At 36.6% G+C, this 13,958-nt stretch overlaps 2 pseudogenes; both read right to left on the reverse strand.

Moving 5' to 3' along the window:
• Positions 1–2,078: 2,078 nt before the first annotated feature.
• Positions 2,079–2,687, reverse strand: LOC112922040 (cofilin-1 pseudogene; annotated as a pseudogene).
• Positions 2,688–8,791: 6,104 nt separating this feature from the next.
• LOC112922063 (small ribosomal subunit protein eS4, X isoform-like) lies at positions 8,792–9,541 on the reverse strand (annotated as a pseudogene).
• Between the last annotated feature and the right edge of the window lie 4,417 nt (positions 9,542–13,958).

The raw sequence follows: 13,958 nt of genomic DNA on the forward strand, positions 1-13,958 counted from the left end.
GAGATCCCGGGACTGCGAACCACAGAACGTGCATGCACAGTGTACACGGGTTCACCAGGCCTGGGGAAGCTGTGGACTGCCTAACCACCTCAATATCCTCCTGGGTGTGGGGCTGCCTTCCTCCTAAGAGGATGTGATGCTGCGCCTGCAAAGGCATAACTGCAAGGCAGGGTATGCCTCCTCCTCCTGGGAAGTGTGAGTAACAAACTATCTTTTCAGTGGCAGTCATCTCCTGATAAGTGGGCCTCACCAGGCCAGCATAATAACAAGATTGTTTTGATTTGGGACTAAGATGCATAAAGTTTCTATAAACATTTGTGTATAGGTTTCAGTGCGAACCTAAGCTTCCATTTCTCGGATACATGCCTAGGAGTGCAATTTCTGAGTTACATGGTAGTTGGCAAGTCTAGATTTCCGTTTAAGTGCTTATATAACCCTCACAGCAACACTAGGATGTTGATGTTATTTTTCCCATTTGACAAAGGATAGAATTGAGACTCAGAGAAGTTCAATAACTTACTTAAGATCTTACACCTAGTAGTTAGCACATAAGGACTCAAACTCAGGCCAGAAGAATAAACACTTTACTATGTGATATAATATGCAAATTGTTGATACCATGAAGGTACTGAATCCCTTCCCAGCATCTCTTGGTTAACATGGTTAAAAAAAAAAAGTTCTTAGGAAAAGGAGGATCTCAGGCAACCAATTTGTGTCTTAGAAAATAACACAGCATAGCTTAAAGAATACATTTGGGCAAAGTTCATGTAGAATTTATATCTCTTCATATTGCAAAATTTTTCAAATTCCCCTGTCATCTCCATAATAATCCTATAATGAATGCAAGGGCATTATCCTGAAAGATGAGAGCAATGAAGATCTTTGTCCCATGGTGTGCCCTTATCAGAGTCTCCTGATATTAGGTCTTACACAACAGTAAAAATGTCCCCAGCTGGATTCAAGCAAGAAGTTGGCAGCAGGGCTCTCGCTTAAATCCATACTTGTTCTTCCCAAGTTTAGTGTCCAGAACAAATAGCTGAAAGATGAAGAATTTCCACTTTAACCAAAACTGCACAAATGTTACAAAAGGGTACATAGGATATCACCAGATGGCCACTCGTTAGATAATTAAGCAGGATTTTAGAGGACTGTAATAATATTTTCTACAGGGTCGAAAGTAAGAACAAAACAACTCAAGTCAAATAATTCATGCATCATCTACCATCTCAAAAAATAAAACATTTCAATTTCAATTTCAGATCAAAACTGAAGACCTTTACAGATCTCTAAACAATCCCATTCTTCTTCCCTAGAAATAACCACTTTCCTGAATTTGGGGTTTATCATTCTGATGCATATTTTTATTCCTGTATACGTTTAAGGAAAAATATATATATATATATTTGTGGAAAAATGTCATACATAGGTATTAATCTTTATATACATGGCTTCTTTCTGTTTAAACACTTCTCAAACTTACTTTACCACTGGAAATTATACTTTTGAGTTTTATACCCATTGGTACATTGTCTCTACTTTTATTTCACTGCTGAGTAATGCTACATTGTATTACTATACTTCAATGTATTGAGCCATTATTCTGTTTTTATACACTTAGATCAGTTTTTATTTTTGCTATTACAATGTTTGTTGTTGCTGTTGTTGTTGTTGTTGTTGTTGTATGTGTTGTTGTTTTTTTTTAATTGAAGGTCCCTTACTGGTCCTGTTTCCATGAGTGCCAAGACCAGGGGAAAAGGAGAGGGGAACCAGGTGGCACAAGGAAGGGTCATCTCCCCACATTCCATTTATATACAGAACTAAACGGACAAGCACAGAGTCACTATTGCGGTTAGAAGTTGGCAGCATGGGAAAAGGGAGGAACAGGTGGGGAACTGGGATGTCGATAAAAAATACAGCCCCCCCAAACTGGGGTTCCTGGGGGGAACTTGGTGTGCTTCAACCGAAGAGGAATCAGAAGATCAAAAGTGGTCTTGGAAAGCCAGAACCATCAGGGATAGAGGGAGGAGGAAGGTCCAGGGGGTGAGGGGGCTGTTTGGTAACTGGGGTTAAGGGATTGCCCTCCCCCTGCTGGGATCCCCTAGCCCCTCCAGTCTGGCAGGAAGGGGGCAGCCTGCAACCCCCATGGGCAGGTCTGGGGCTGCCAGATGCTCCAGGCAGGGGGCTGGAGGTGGCTCACAAAGGCTTGCCCTCCAGAGAGATGACGGCACTGCCCCCCAGTTTCTCTGCCAGGGTGCAGCGGTCCTTGATCTCGTAGCAGTTTGCTTGTAACTCATGCTTGATCCCGGTCGGCTTTTTCTTGAAGGCATCCTTGGAGTTGGCATAAATCATTTTGCTCTTAAGGGGTGCAGACTCAGGTGCCCAGAAGATAAACACCAGGTCCTCCTCTTTGCTCTCCTTGGTCTCATAGGTTGCATCATAGAGGGCATAGCGGCAGTCCTTGTCTGGTAGCATCTTGACAAAGGTGGTGTAAGGGTCATCTACAGTCTGGCCCACATCACCTACCAGGATCTCCTTGCCCTCCTCGAGGATGATGTTCTTGTCCTAACTCAGGCAGAAAAGTACTGCCTTCTCGCACTTCTTCACCTCCTCTGGTGTTGAAGCTTACGCACCTTCATGTCATTGAACACTTTGATGACACCTTCAGAAACCGTCATGCCAGAGGCCATGTTTCCGGAAGCGAAAGGGATATAGAAAAAAGGGTCAGAAGAGATGAGAGCTGCTGCAGCTGCTGCTGAGATCCAACTGAACCTATTTTTACTATTACAATGTTTTAATAAATATTCATGTATAACAGGTTGAGCAAATGCACAAGAGTATCTTGAGGTACATACCAAATAATGATCATTGCTATTCAGCTTCACCAAGGATATCCTTGGGATCCTAGCAAAAATCAGATGATACATTCAAAGTGGACATTTTAAGAGGAATGTAATAAAAACTATTTAAGATGCATCATCAGAGTTTAGGGATGCAGGAAATAGCACAATACTCTGGAATTAGCCATAGCAGATAGCTATCACTACTCTTAAGCCTTAAGTAAGTATCAAAGGGAGGAAGCAATTTTGAAGATTTAAAAAATGTAACTCCATGGAGAGAAATCTATGACAGGATCTATGGCATAAGGGATAGGGTACAACAAATACATGTGAGAGGGGCAACAAAATAAATGCCATGAATTCACTTCCCCTTCATCCTCCAATATTCATTTGTACCCAACTAGAAGCCAAAGGACCAGGGAGCCTTTTCACATAAGGTCAGCCTCCTATGGCAAAAGTCTAGGCAAAGAAAGAGTGGATCTGGAGGGATAACCAGAAAGTATCCAGCATAATAAATGCAGCAAAATTTCTCTACAAAGTAATTGTATTATTTTACATTCCTACCAGAAGTATGTGAGGTTCTACATTTTCATCAATGCTTTATCTTTAAGCATTTTACTTTTTGCTAATCTGATGGACATGGAGTGATATACCATGTAAATATGCATTGTCCTTATGTCATTTGTAGGTAAATATCTTTTCTTATGTTTCTTAGCTATTAGTATTTCCTCCTCTCAGATTTCTTCCTCAGATCTCTTGCTCATTGTTTTTCTTAAATTAACTTTTCTTTTTTTTTTTTTTTTAAACATACCTCCAGGGACGCCTTGGTGGCTCAGCCATTGAGCGTTGGCCTTCGGCTCTGGTCCCAATACCACAGTCCCGGGATTGAGTACCACATGGGGTTCCCTGAAGGGAGCCTGCCTCTCCCTCTACCTCTGTCTCTGTCTCTGCCTTTCCCTCTCTGTGTCTCTCATGAATAAATAAAATACACTTGGTTCAACTTCTGGCATCCCCAATGCTAACTGCATAATGGCCACATATTATCCATTTTTCCTGGTCTTTTTTTTAAGATTTTATTTATTAATTGAGTTGTCAAATAGCCATACAAGAAATTATTTTGCATTAAATATGTACCTATTTGCTCTACAATTGAGCCTTGAGTCTCAAGGTGTTGAATAATAACTATGAAATAATTGGAGAAAAAGTTCAAAATCAAAAAGTACCCTACATTTCAGTGTGAGCTTTTTGAAATAAACATATCTTATTGTTTTAAGAAGACTGATCAAAGGATAATCTAATCAAAGATTTGACCACATTAAACGATGACAGCCTTTAAAATAAATTTTGACTTCGTTTTTTACTCTCTCCCTTTGAATGTTGAGTCCTAGGTTAATGGAGAGCTGCCAGGTTGCCAGGAAAAATTGTAATAGTTCAAAAAAGTTTGCATGTAACTTTGTGGCTTGTTATTTTCAAATACATGGTTTCCTCTTTAATTAGGCTGGAAAAATGTGATCATTTTCTCATAATGAAATCTTCATCAGAAGAATATACTTAGTTGACTTGAAATGTTGGGGCTCAGGAGCAAATGGTCAAGAAAGCATTCTTGAGACATCTTCGATGCAAAAAGGATGATTTTATTAAACCAGGAGAATAGGCAGAAAAGGCTGCCCTGAGGTTGTAAGGGGTGACTGATTTTATACTTTCAAGTTGGGAGGGGGTAGGGATAGCATAAGTCTCTTAGGAATTTTGAAGCAAGTTTTCCAGGATCTTGAGGGGCTAACTGTTGTTTACCATCTAAAACCTTAGTCATGAGACCCTTCAGATGTATATCAGTTAACCATATGCTAGCAAGATATTTATTAACATATATCTAGGAGGGGAGGGAGTATGGGGATAAAGGAAGTTTCCAAAGGAATTTTTTACAGGTCTTGGGGGTTGAGCTAATGTCAACAGGTGGCCTTTTGCCTCTAGCAAAATATTAACATCGAGGCAGCTAAGCTCCATGAAGAAGGTCACTCTACCTGTCTCAAATTCTTGTCAATGCACTATATGTTGTAAGGAAGTTGTAAGTAATTTTTTTTCTTTTGCCTTTGTTCTCCACATTATAAGTATTTCAGATTATTTTAAAAGAGTTATTTGCCAATGCCTTGAAAGCATCACCATATTATGTTTTAAATATCAATGCTACACAACTAATTGAACACTACATCTGAGACTAATGAAGTACTATATTTTGGCTAATTGAATTTGAATTTTTAGAAAAGAAAAGGAAATGACTATCAATGCTACAATTAAAGTCAGAGAGTGAAATATTTTATCAGGAAATCCTGGAAAGTAGCTGTGATAAAGAAAAAAGCAATGAAAATAATAACAACTAAGAGAGCTGAAGCATCTAGTGTAACTAAAGCAACTTTAGAGGGAAATTTTTTATCTATAATTAAAAATAAAAACAGACATCCATTAAATAACAAACAAATAATTAGAAAATCAATAAGGTCAACAATTGGTTCCTTAATAAGACCACTAAAATTGATTTTAAAAAATCTTCACGATATTCAGCAAGGAAAAGTGAAAAAAAAGCACAGATTTCCAATACCAACATTGAATGAAACATTGGAACTATAGATTCTACAAAACTTTAAAAGAATATAAAAGATATTCTGAATACTTATGCTTATAAATTTTGCAATTCTGACAAAATAGAAAAAAAATGTTTTTAAATCAATTTACTAGGGTTCCTGGGTGGCACAGTCAGTTAAGTTTCTGCCTTCTGCTCAAGTCATAATCTCAGGGTCCTGGGATCCAGCCCCACCTGGGTCTCCCTGCTTAGCTGGGAGCCTGCTTTTCCCTCCCTCTGCCCCTCCCCACCTCCTGCTCATGCTGTCTCTCTCTCTCTCTCAAATAAATAAATAAAATCTTTTTTAAAAAAGAAAGAAAAATCAATTTACTGAAATTACTGAAATTAATGCAATAAGAATAGATTATCAAGGGGGTGCCTGGATAGTTCAGTTAAAAATCAATTTACCCTCTCTGTGTCTTAATATGGCTTAATACGGCGCAGGCCATATTAAGCATCTGTCTTCCACTCAGGTCTTGATCCTGGGGTCCTAGGATGCAGCCCCATATCAGGCTCTCTGCTAAGCAGGACTCTGCCCCTTCCCCCTGCTTGTGGGCTCTTGCTCTCTCTGTCTCTTTCTCTTGCTCTCTCAAATAAATAAAATATTTATTTTAAAAAAGGATAGATTATCAGAATAGATCTATATGGATTCAATAAACAGAATTTGGAATTTAAAACCTTCACAAAACTGAGATTGCTTTGCTGGTAAATTCTATCAAAAATTTAAAGAAGGAATAATGCCAGAAGAAGAGGAGAAAACATTTACCAACTCATTTTATGACAGCAGCATAATTTCTGATAAAGAACATTATCAGAAAAGAAAATTACAAATATCTCTCATGAATATAGGCCCAAAATTCCATAATTAAATATTGGCAAATTAAATCTAGAAATATACTAAAAAGAATAAAACATAATGGCAAAGTGGAATTTACCCTAGAAATGCAATATTTATTGATTTAATACTTAAAATCAATAAATATAATTTATGACATGAACAAATAAGAGGAGAAAAATCACATGATATAGGCACTGAAAAAACATTTGGCACGATTCAATACCCATTTATGATTTAGAAAACACTCTTAGCAAATTAGAGATAAAAGAAAAAGCTATGAAAGTTATCTATATTAATTAATTATAATGAATATTATTGGTTAAATATGGAAAGCTTTCTCCCTGTAATCTGGAATAAGACAGAAATAACTTCTCTCACAACGTTCTACTGAATATTTTACTAGAGGTCCTAGTCAATTCAATAAGGAAGTAAAATAAAAGCATTATATTAAGATTGAAAAGAAAAAAGTGAAATTGTTTTTATTTAATGATTGCATGATTATCTACATAGAAAATCATGAAGAATATATTAAAAACTACAACTAATAAATTTAGCAAAGCCATACGATACAAATATAAAAATTTAATTGTTTTTCTATATACTAGCAATGAACAATTGTACAATGAAATTAAAGTACAATAGTATTTACAATGCATGCTAAAATATACTCAGTGATGAATTTAACAAAATCATGAAAGACATCTGCAAAAAAAGTATTGCTGAGAGACATTTAAAAGGGCTTAGAAGTCTAAAGACATACCATATTTTTGAATTCAGAAGATTCAGTATTCGCAGGATGTCATTTGTCCCTAAATCAAGTGCACTCTGGAACAAAGTCTCAGCATGATTTTATTTTTTTTGGTGGAATTCTCAAATTTATTCTACAGTTTATTTGAAAATGAAAAAAGAAAAACCTAGAATAGCCAAATCTATCTTGGGAAAGGAGGACTGTTATTAGAGGGATACATGACTTCAAAATTTATCCTAAAGCTAGGATAAATTATAGTTTATCCATGAAATATGATATTGGCAAAAGAATAGAGAAATATACAAACAGAAAAGAATAGAGATTCCAGTAACAAACCTACACATTTATGACCAGATGATGTTCACCAAAGAAGCCAAAGCAATTCAATAAGGAAATGAAAGTCTTTCAACAAATTGTTCTGGAAAACAATGGATATCTCTTATCTACATATTTTGACCTCATACCACATACAAAAATGCTGCACGATGCATCTTGGATATAGAAAGTAACCTAAATCTATAAACTTTCTAGAAAAAAAAAAGAAATATACAGATTTTGTGTAATGTTGGGATAGGCAGAAATTTCTTAGAGAAGAAACAGAAAATTCTAATCATAAAGCAAAGAAATGATAAAGTTGAATCTATCAAAATTTAGAAACTTCTGCTCATCAAAAGAAATAAAAGACGAGGAAAATATAAACTATATTATGGGAAGATATTTATGATCCATGTATCTGACTTAAATCTAGACTATATGCAGAACTGCAACTCAGTAGTTTTAAAAAAAATCCTTCCCCTTTAATACCATAGTAACCTAAAATGAAAAAGATAAGCCTAACTGTTGATGAAGATGTTGAGCAACTAGACTCTCACATAATTCTGACAAGAATGTAACATAGTAAAACTATTTTGGAAATCCTAGCACCTTCTTAGAAAGTTAAACATATCTACCTTACAAGTGAGGATTTCCACTTTTAGATATTTATCTAGATAAATGAAATAATATATTCACAAAAGCCTTTATAGCAGGTTCTATTTTTGTTATAATAACCAAAAACTGGAAACAACCTGTTTTTCATCAGTAGAAAAGCTGATAATCAGTGATCTATTCATACAATAGAAAACTACTGAACAATAAAAATGAACAAAGTAATGATATTTACAAATACATGGGTGAGTCTCTTAGAACATTTTGCTGAGTGGGGAGAAAAAAAAACCTTACATACAACAGTGCATACTTTATGATTCCATCTATATGAAGAGCTAGAACAGGCAAAACTAAGCTATGATGATAAGAATGTTAAAAACCAGAAACAAAAATAAAAAAAATAAAAATAAAAATAAAAACCAGAAACAGGTCAAAAAATGGAGTTGCTTTTGCTAAGCTCCACATCACCAAACTGAAACTTAACTCAATTACAGTCTCAGCTCTCCCAGAAATGGAATCTTACACACATACTCCCACCAAACACTACCTTGGCTTAAAAAACAAACTTATTTTCTCACAAGTCTGCAAGGTAGAAGTCTGATATCAAGGTGTCAAAGAAATGGAATCTTTTCTTTTTTAACTTTCTTTTTAAGATGTTATTTATTTATTCATGAGAGACACAGAGAGAGAGAGAAGCAGGCTCCCCCCGCAAGGAGCCTGATGTGGGACTTGATCCCAGGACCTCAGGATCCCGACCTGAACCAAGGGCAGATAATCAACCGCTGAGCCACCCAGGAGTCTCAAGAAATGGAATCTTAAAACAATCAGGAATCGCTTAGCATAATATTCTCTTTTTTTTTCGTGCTGTAGAATGGTTTGTTGCCTTTGCCAATAACAAAAATGTTGGAGAGTCGGGTGGCAAAGCTGTTGCCATGGGCATCTTTCAGATGAACTACATCAAAAGAACCAGGGTGTCTCTCCCGGTTGGTGATCACACCAATTCTTCCCAGGTTGGCACCTCCAGTCACCATACACAGATTACCAGTGTCAAACTTGATGAAATCCATAATCTTTCCAGTCTCCAAATCAATCTGAATGGTGTCATTCACCTTGATGAGGGGATCAGGATAGTGGATGGTGCGAGCATCATGAGTCACCAGATGAGGGATTCCTTTTGTTCCCACAAAGATATTTCTCACTTTGCACAACTTATACTTGGCCTCCTCAGGTGTAATCCAATGAACAGCAAAGCGACCCTTGGTGTTATAGATTTGATGGAAATTCTCCCCAGTCTTGTCAATGCTGATGACATCCATAAAACCAGCAGAGTAGGTGATATCAGTTCAGACCTTGCTATCAATCTTAATAAAATGCTGCATACAGATCTTCTTCACTTCATCCCCTGTTAGGGCATACTTAAGTCTGTTCCTTAGGAAAATGATGAGAGGAAGACATTCTCTCAGCTTATGGGGGCCAGTAGATGGGCGAGGGGCAAACACACTGATCAGTTTATCCAGCATCCAGTGCTTTGGAGCTGCTACACACTTCAGATGCTTCTTGGGACCACGAGCCATGGCTGCACTAGGCATGAAAAGAGGACCACTTCCTAGCATAATATTCTTGTTCCTCCTTCTTTCTGCTTACAAGTCTTTGATTTTGTATGGCTCCTCAGAGGTTCTTTCTATGTGCTAGATTCGACGCTGCCTAATTCTTGAATCATTGATAAAGCCAATGAGATCTTTAATATTTACTTGGATTTTGTTTTTTAACAGTCCTGTGGTAGTAATAGGACTTGAAGGAAACATCTGGCTACTTCAGGGACAAGAAGAAACACAGGCATTGTTACCTTCAGACCCTTTGAGTTCTTTCTTCTGGTTTCCAAGGGTCATGGGTAAGTTCTCAGATCTGAGCTCTGCTCTCTTTGTGTTGAGCTCCTGATCTAATTGGTTTTCCAGTCCAGACTTAATGGGTCAGTCTAGACTGACAGAAGACTCTAACAGATCACTGTGAGTCCTTAACCCTTGGTTAGTCCAGGTTCCAGTCTAGGGCTTAGCAGATAGCATAAGCTGGCAGACAGTTTCACCCAGAACCTTGAGTATTTGGCTTGGCAACCATCAGGTCAGGGGTACCAATAATATGTCTGGACAGAAAAGTAGATTGGACATGATTTGCAGCAAGGATCCTACCAACTCTTGCCAGTTTTCAAGGGAATTATCTGTCTTCTTTCATTTGGGCTATCCTTAAAAGTTACTCTGGGGCATCCCAGGTGGCTCAGTGGTTTAGCGCCTGCCTCCAGCCCAGGGCATAATCCTGGAGACCTAGGATCGAGTCCCACATCTGGCTCCCTGCATGGAGCCTGCTTCTCCCTCTACCTGTGTCTCTGCCTGTGTCTCTGCCTCTCTGTGTGTGTCTCTCAAGAATAAATAAATCTTAAAAAAAAAAAGTTGCTCTGGATCTCAGGATGGTGGTATCCTTAGCACTCTCTTTAGAGTGCTTGAGTATCTTGAGTCTGAGGAGTTGTTCAATACTGGCAAAAATATTTATTCTTTGTCCTAGATGAACCTGAGGAGATATTTGAAAGGATTTTTGTAAGTACTTCTATGGCCAGAAGTTGGTTAAATTGGAAGCCGATATTCAGAGCTTGACAGGAACTATGTTTTAGGCCTTTATTCCTAAGAAATGTGAAAGTATATACCCAAAGGGAAAGAAAAACATTCCAAAAACAAACAGCTCTAAATCTAGAACATAGGAATCTTTGGGTCTCCATTTTATTTGGAGATCTTCTCCCTGATGTAAAGAAGCAAACTGAAGGTAATGCAGTTGGATGGGTGGGTCAGCCTATAATGCCTTTCAGGTTGTAACCCAATTCCATGAGGGTTTAAGTACAACTGTCCATATCTTATAAATGGAGTCTTTACAAGAACAAAAATTCAGGTCCTGAATCAATTCAAAGTCCACCTATCCCTTTAGCCAATCCCCAAACCTTCCCTATTCACCTCATAACGCTTGTAAGTATTCTAAAATTCTGGTTTTAGGAAATGAAAATCCCTCTTGCAGGAACTTGTGTTCTTTCACAGTGACTTTGAGATGTCAATGTTCTACCTGGTTTTCTCCAGGAACTCTTATCTGGGCCATCTCTGAAATGCAAACTTCAAGGAGGTAATTCTTATCAAAAGGCAAAAAAATGGGGAGTTGGCAGTGCTCTTTGGAAAATAGGCAAATGAAAATCTTAAGTGTCTTCTCCACAAATATCAACAGGACGCATTAGCCATCTGAGCAGGTAACTTTAACTTATTCCAACTGCCAGAAACACAGCTTGGATTTAACTATCATTTGTAAACTAGTGAATTTTGTATTATTGTACTTGACACATGGCTGAAGTTTTAAAACAAAAGCTATAAATTTCTGTTTGTGCCTGTCTCTATAGTCAGATACTTAAGTATGTACATTATAGTTTGTGATGTTTTTCTACCTCTGAATGATATTGCCAAAATTAATTTGTAAAGGAGCTCTACTTAATTAGCTAAAAGAAAAATAAGCATTTGTCAAATTAACTATTTCTCAGAGTAACGAAACTAACCCAAATGATTTTCAAGTTTATATGATCTGGGGTAATCTTTGATAAATAAAAGCTAATTTCAGTTCATTGGCTTAATTAAAATATAAATGTCTTCAAAGCAATCAGCATTAACTATAATGTGGAACTACAACTTAAAATTTACCTGGATTTACTAGATAAATAAGATTATGTTATTACAAAATTTGTCAGCAAGAAAAAAAATAGTATATCCCTACATTTTCTTGAATGTCTTGTGAAATTTTCATGAGTAATCTAAATATTTAAAAATAAGCAATATAAAGAGAGGTAAGTGGAATAACAGTTTTTAGGTGAACTTTTCAGCAATTATGTTTTATGATATATCTGTTTAAATAGTTTCCAAAATTTTTGCCAACCTGAAAACTTAAAGTTATACTATGGTAAGCCAAATGATGGATATTTATTCAAATAACATAAAACACTGAAATATTAATCACTGAATATAGATTTATCCACTGTGGCTTCCTTTCACAGAAGAACTAAAGATATTTGGGTCTATTAGTAAACATATTTTGTATCACATTGAACATTTACTATCAGGAAGAACATACTTCCAGAAATTATGAAATACATCAACAGGTTTGCCAATCTACAGAATGGTAGTATAAAAGTCAACAATTGCTTACTTCTTACTTTTCACTTCAAATTAAGGATTCTAAGGATTAATGATTCTAATTGATACATAACTAAAACTACTTAGAAATAATAATGGTGAAAGGAGACATCTGTGTAATGGAAAATAAAATGGTTGTTTCAGAATTAAAAAAAAAAAAAAGATAGGGCCAAATCTGAATGGATGTAAAAAAGTTATGGAAGAAGCTTTAGGAAGGAAATTTTATGTATAATTAAGCTGGCTAAGATTGGAATGGATTTAAGTTTGTTTTCTGTTCTTGTTGTTTTAATGAGTTTTAATATCAAAAGTACAGTGGTGCAAAATTAGAATTTGGCTTTCTCTCTGCTAAAAGGACAAAATTTTCTGGACTTTTTTAGTCTGCTTTTGTTTTTGTTTTGTTTTGTTTTGTTTTGTTTTAAGGTTTTATTTATTTATTCATGAGAGACCGAGAGAAAAAGAGAGAGAGAGGCAGAGACACAGGAAGAGGGAGAAGCAGGCTCCATGCAGGGAGCCCAATGTGGGACTTGATCCCAAGAGTCTGGGATCATGCCCTGGGCCAAAGGCAGGTGCTAAACCACTGAGCCACCCAGGGATCCCTTTGGTCTGCTTTTGATTAGAGTTTATAAAAGCTTCTTTACCTTGTAAGTAATTTGCCTAGACAGCAAAGATTTTGTGTTTTAGCAAAGTAATTTACTGTGCTTCACACTGTCTTCATCAGGTCTTTAATTATGTAAGAAAACCCAATCTTCTCAATATTGAAAGAGTTAAGTATTCACAACAGTGTTACATTTTGTATTTGACTTTAATATCTTATGTTGTCACTTTGGTTAAATAGGTAATTACTTTTTTCATAATGATCTGTGATCCGGTTTAGTCAGATATTCAAATCTTTTGATGTTTTGACAACTTCCCAAAATCAAACTCTTAATGGAGTCTTTTCAGCTTCAAAATAACGTTGAGATTTCCCACATTCCTTGGAAAAAGGTCCCTGGAAACACTTAATATGAGTGTTCCAAAAATTGCATGAAATTCCTAGAAATCTGATATGTTCTATTATCATTAGTCATAATTTTAGCTATGACCTTAAAATGTTGTGTGTCACAGACATAACCATATTTTTTCATCAATTTCATTATAATAAATTCTCATCAGATCTTTAACCATAGGCATAAGTTTTCTGTCATGACAAAAAGTTATTATTCACTATAATGACTTTTGCAATAGTGAGATTCATTTAATACATTGGAAAGGACCTTACCAAGTACTCTTGACCACTGACATCCCTGCCAGATTATAAGGTGGCAAACCTTGGGTGCATACTTTACAACTAATGAAGGCTCCACCTAGACCTAGTGCTGTGCAAAAACACTGAAGACCTCAAAATCAAATTGAGTAACAAAAGAAGTAACTAACATCAAGGTAGACTGTTTCCTTCCAAGACATAGAATCAAGAACATTTCTTTTCATTCCTTCTTCCCTCTTTGATTATCCTTCTCCTAATTCTTATACCTTCAAGGTTTTTATGATCCTTTTGTCCACCCTGTTCCCTGCTCTGGCCTGGATAGATAATGCCGTTGTTCATATATCTCAGGTCATTGCCAACAGGAGTGATCCAAACTCTAAATGACTGTTGAATTTGCCATGATGCTGGTGATCCTACAGTTCTGACTGTCACAAAATTCCACCTGATTTGGAACACTTTACTTTGTCTGTCACAAACCCAGCCTCCTCTCTGTTGTGTCAGGTTCCCTAACCCTGTGGATCCATTGCCCTACCTTTG

The sequence above is a fragment of the Vulpes vulpes genome, chromosome 1 (genome assembly GCF_048418805.1).
Source record: "Vulpes vulpes isolate BD-2025 chromosome 1, VulVul3, whole genome shotgun sequence".
Classification (NCBI taxonomy): Eukaryota; Metazoa; Chordata; class Mammalia; order Carnivora; family Canidae; genus Vulpes; species Vulpes vulpes.